The sequence below is a fragment of the Martes martes genome (assembly GCF_963455335.1).
Source record: "Martes martes genome assembly, chromosome: 15".
NCBI lineage: Eukaryota > Metazoa > Chordata > Mammalia > Carnivora > Mustelidae > Martes > Martes martes.
The window spans coordinates 5,924,941-5,930,940 of NC_137903.1; positions in this window are offsets into that span (position 1 = coordinate 5,924,941).

Here is a 6,000-nt window from a genome sequence, read left to right on the forward strand (position 1 = left end):
ACCCACCGAGCCACCCAGGTGCCCCAGAGCCTCCATTTTTTATTGCACCTCATTAATAGCTTTTTAAATTTCAACTTGGTTAGATTTTAGTTCTTTTATTTATCCAGAAAGGGCTTTTATATCTCCAGAGAGGTTTCTCTAATATCTTCCATGCCTTTTTCGAGCCCGGCTAGAACCATGAGAATCATCATTCTGAACTCTAGATCTGACATATTACCAATGTCTGTATTGATTAGGTCCCTAGCTTTCGGTACTGCCTCTTGTTCTTTTTTTTTGTGGTGAGTTTTTCTGCCTTGTCATTTTGTCCAGATAAGAATATATGAAGGAGCAAATAAAATACTAAAGGGGTGGCAAAGATCCCAGGAAAATGCACTTTAACCAAATCAGAAGAGACCCTAAATCGTGGGGGGGAGGAAGGGAATAAAAAGAAGTTTAGAAAAAAAAAATAAAAAAAGAAAACAAAGAATGAAAAAATATTAAACAGAAAAAATATCTATATATTAGACTGGTGACAAGAACAGGGTCACCCACTTAATTTTGGGAGTATTTTGGTCTCTTAGAAGAAACTACCTCCCAAAATTTAAAAGATTTATTTATCTTTTATTTATTTGACAGACATCACAAGTAGGCAGATAGGCAGGCAGAGAGAAGAGGAAGCAGGTTCCCCGCTGAGCAGAGAGCCCGATATGGGACTCGATCCCAGGATCCAGGGATCATGACCTGAGCTGAAGGCTGAGGCTTTAACCCACTGAGCCACCCAGGCGCCCCACCTCCCAAAATATTAAAGAATGAAAAACATATATAAGGGTAAACACAACGAAGTGGAATATGCCTATAAAGATGAAAAAAAATTTTTTTTAATTTTTAAAAAAGGAGTTGATAAAGTAAGTTGGTTGGGAGAATAAAGAAAAAGAAAGTAGAAAGAAATTTGCTCAGGCTGGAGACTAGAACAAGCCCGGAGCTAGATTTAGGGTATATTTTGTCCTATTAGAAGAAGTTGTACCCCAAATTTTTTAGAAGAAAAAACCCCATGTGTATACAAAAAATAAAGTTAGATACAATGAAAGATAAAATATGACTATAATAATGAAGTTTCAAAAAAGATTATTATTTTTTTAATAAAAGGTATTGTTAAGATAAACTAGTTAAAAAAGTTAAAAAAGGAAAGGGTAAAAGTTAAAAAAATTCAGCAGAAGAAAAAAATAAAATTAAAAAAAAATTTAAATTAACTGCAAGACTAAAGAATCATGGGGAGAAAGCCATGAATTCCATGCTTTGCTTTGTCTTCCTCTGGAATTCCGCTGTTCTCCTTCATAAGTGAACTTGGTCTTGGCTGGATTTCTTGCTGATCTTCTGGGGAGGGGCCTGTTGTAGAGATTCTCAAGTGTCTTTGCCCGAGGCAGAATTGCACCACTTTTAGCAGGGGCCAGGCTAAGTCATCCGCTCGGGTTCACTTTTGGGAGCTTTTGTTCCCTGAATGCTTTCCGTAGAGTTTTGGAGGACGGGAATGAAAATGGTGGCCTCCCAATCTCCGGCCCAGAGGAGCTGAGAGTTCGGGGCCCCATTCCTCAGTGCGCTCTCAGAGAAAAGCGCTCAGTCACTCCAGTCTCCCTGGCCTCCATCTGTGCTCTGAGCCCACCCAGCCTGTGACCGGTTCAAGGTAACCCCAAGCTGAGAGCTCACTCCTCAGCTCTGTCTCTGTAGCCGGCTTCCCTGCTCTAATACCTGCGAGTTCTGTGACACTCAGACACCCCCGATCCTTCTGTGACCCTGCAGGACCTGGGGCCACACTGCCCCCACATGGGCTTCACCCCGGTTTAGCCTCTGGAGCGATGTCCCTCCATGGAACAGACTTTTTAAAGTCCTGATTTTGTGCTCTGTTGTTCTGCCGCTTGCCGGGAGCCGGCCCCTCCCCCCACGGTCTATCTACCCATCACTTTGGATTCACTTCTCCACCAGTTCTACCTTTCAGAAAGTGGTCAATTTTCTGTTTCTAGAATTGCTGTTCTTCTTCTCTTCAATCTCCTGTTGGATTTGTAGATGTTTGCAGTGGTTTGATAAGCTATCTAGCTGATCTCCTGCCTCCTGATGTAGTCCCATCCTGCTTCTTCTCCGCCATCTTGACTCCCAAGTGTCCTCTTCTTAAAACTGAATACTCTTCTTTAAAAATTGTCTCCTGGTTTCTGTAAGGGCCTACTTAGCCAGAGCGAGCCATTTTGTTGTTTATGCAGTAAACTTAGATTGACCCTGCCCCCCCACCCCCCAGGAACTTACTTAGAAACAAGTCTGGGAAACCAGTAAAATATGACTGACCAGACCCTGATAATAAAGCCCATATACCAGGACGTGTCAGGTCAGGGGGAGGTAACAGAGCCTAGAATTCAAGGATGAGTCAAGCCAGGTGGAGACATCCAATCAGGAAAGCACCTCCCTAACCACCCAAGAATGCGGGCCCTGCCTTTTGGGCGCCAATTCTGACCAGAGTGATAGGCTAGTTCAAATAGCTACTATAGGGTGAATTGTAATTCAATTGGCCACCTGTGTGTGGCCAGGCTCAACCACGTGAACTTTGCTCTATAAAAGTTAGTCTGTGAGGCTGGGAGGGGTCACCTCTTTGCAAGAGACGGCCCTGGCCGGTCAGTTTGATTCTCGATGCATGGCGCGAAATAAAGCTTTGCTTGACCTTCGCTTTGTATCAGTCCCGCTCCTTTGACCATGGACCCAACAGTTTCCATGTCTTCTTCCTCTTCCTCCCACGGCAAAGAAAACAATCATTTTGTTTGCAACACCAGTTCTCGGAAACAAAGCTTCAGATGAGTTCTCGTGGAGATTGCTGACTCTCCCTGACCCTGCTGTTCTCCTGTATTTACCAGAAGGATGTGACCTTCTCAGGGAAGCCATCCTGGCAGGTTAAAAACATGACTGACAGCTTCTCTGGGGGTCTGGCTGGCGCCCTTGCAGAGGCCTTGTTTTCCTGGGCCTCTGATTTCATTGTGCAGCATTTTTGCATTCAAGATTTAGCAGCTTCCTTTCCTGTATAGTTCCCATGGCTTTCCATGATACTCACATTTTATTTTACTTTATTTTATTTTATTTTATTTTATTTTATTTTATTTTATTTTATATATATAGAGAGAGAGCAAGAACTTATGTGCATGTGAGCAGAGTAGGGGAGGGACAGGGGGAGAGGGAGAGGGAATCTTAGGCAGGCTCCATCCCCAGTGCGGAGCCTGATGCAAGGATTGCTCTCACAACCCTGAGATCATCACCTGAACCAAAATGGTTTCAGATGCTCAACAGACTGAGTTATCCGGGTGGCTCAGCCACCCCTATGATACTCACATTTTATAGTTCCACAATCAGATTTCACACTCACCTATCATTATAATAAGGAATAGTAGTAATATGATTACTAGGTTATTGAGGGTTTACTTTATGCCAAACTATAGAATTAGAGACTTTCAGAGTATGAACCATTCATATTTCTTCTTGTGATTTTCCTATTCACATATTCTTGCCCATTTTTGTAGTAATAATGTATATCTATTTATAAATTACATGGTAGCAACTTATTTCCAAAAGGAAATAAAGATTTCTAGGTAAGATATTTTACTACACTAATATTCTTTTTATAAAATTAAAATACAGATAAGCAAAAGAGATAATTAAGAATACCTATAAGCCTATAAACCACAACCAATGTTAACATTTAAAGGGTGCTAATCTGTGTTCCTCTCAGTAGCAATAGGTGCATGTATTTTAAAAATTGGATCACATCGGGGCACCTGGGTGGCTCAGTGGGCTAAGCCCAGGGTCCTGGGATTGAGCCCCACGTGGGGCTCTCTGCTCAGCAGGGAGCCTGCTTCCCCCTCCCCCTCTGCCTGCCTCTCTGCCTACTTGTGATCTCTCTCTCTCTGTCAAATAAATAAATAAAATCTTTAAAAAATTGTATCATATCATATTTTTACATGTTCATAAACACACGTAGGCAGAAACAAATGCTCACTATAAACATGTAACTCAAACACTACAGACATATGAAGAAGTAAAAGTGAATGCTCCCTTTCACCATACCTGATCTTGTTCCTTGTTCTATGAGTAACTCCTATTGAACATTTGGTGTGGATTTGATTCTGGACTTTTCTGTACACATCAAACACATATTTATGTTTTTTTATGGTTTTTTGAAGACCATAAGTGGGACCATACTTTACATATGCTTTTGCAGTTGGTTTCTTTTGATTAGCAATATATTATGGAGCTCTTTCCGTGGAACTTTTTTTTCTTTTTAAGGGTTATATAGTATCCCATAGTACAAATGCTAGACCATATTTTATTTGTTTGTTTGTTTGTTTGTTTTTAAGATTCTATTTATTTATTTGACAGAGATAGAGAGAGAGATCACAAGTAGGCAGAGAGGCAGGCAGAGAGAGAGAGAGAGGAGGAAGCAGGCTCCCCACTGAGCAAAGAGCCCGATGTAGGGTTCAATCCCAGGACCTTAAGATCATGACCTGAGCCGAAGGCAGAGGCTTTAACTCACTGAGCCACCCAGGCGCCCCCATATTTTACTTAACCAACACTTCAGATATCTCCAGTTGGTCAGTGTCGTACACAATGCTGCAGTAAATAACTTCTGTGGATGATATCCTTGACAGCACATGTGACTATTTCTGAAGGATAAATTCCTAAAGTAAAATCATTGGCTTAAAGGATACTCTCCTGTTGTCTCTAAAAAAGCAGCTTACTTATCCTCCTAAAGTATGTTAGAGTGCCCATTTCCTGGGACCCTTATCAATGGTTGGGCACTTTAAATGTTTAATTTTTGCCTGACTAGAATAGACTCCGTTACTGTTCCCTACCCAGCATGAATTTCCCCTGATTTTAGTAACAAAGACTGCTTTTGCTTTGGCAGAAGAGATCTACTGCCCCTCTCAGTCCATGTGGGTAGGTGGGTGGACTTCAAACCTGATTCCGGAGGGTAGCGTGTGCCCAAACTGGTCAAGTACGTGCTGTTTCCCTAGAATTTAAATCTGGAACAGATTAGACTGGAGGCAAGTGAAGTTCATTCATCCCAATGGCACTGCCTGGGATGAATGCTGCCTACATCCTTAAATCTGCACTGTTTCTTGTAGTTTCTAAGGTCTGTCAACTTCCCCTTATAGTAGATAATTTAAGTTGATAGACTCCTCCTATAATATCCTATGGGATTGATGCCTTTTTTGGGATAGATCTTTGACAAACTTTTGTGTCCTGTCATTATCAGCCTCATCAGGCTTTTCTATCTCTTTTGGAGTCAAGTTTGAAAAATCCATTTTACTGGTATGTAAATGTACAGTCTATTTTTTCTACTTTTTGATAATAATTTATGTTTCTGTATATACATTCCCCCCTCTCATACCTAGCTTTTGGGCTTTCTTTCTTCTATCAGTTAGATGATTTCAGCTGGAAATAACAGGAAAGCATGATTCAAATTGGCTTAAACAATAAGGAAATATATTATCTCACATAAAAAAAGTCAAGAGACAGGATGTCCCAGTACATCAAGACTCTGGGTTCAGTTTTCTGCAACTCCCTAGGCACTGCCCTTGGGCTAGCAGCAAGATGATTATAGCAGCTCTGAGCATCATACCCAAAAATCTAGAGAAAGAAAGGGACTAACTATCCATTCTATGTGTCTCTTTCTTAAGAGTGTTGAACCTTGGGGTACCTGGGTGGTTCAGTTGGTTAAGTGACTGCTTTCAGCTCAGGTCATGATCCTGGAGTCCCAGCATTGAGTCCCACATTGGGATCCCTGCTCATGGGGAAGTCTGCTTCTCCCTCTGACCTTCCCCCTCTCATGCTCTCTCTCTCCCTCTCTCATTCTCTCTCAAATAAATAAAAGAAAATCTTTAAAAAAAAAAAAAAGGAGTGTTGAAACTTTCTCCAGAAATCTTGCCATATCATATTGGTCAGGACTAAGTAACATGCTTAGTAACATGGGTTCTTAAATCCATCACTAGA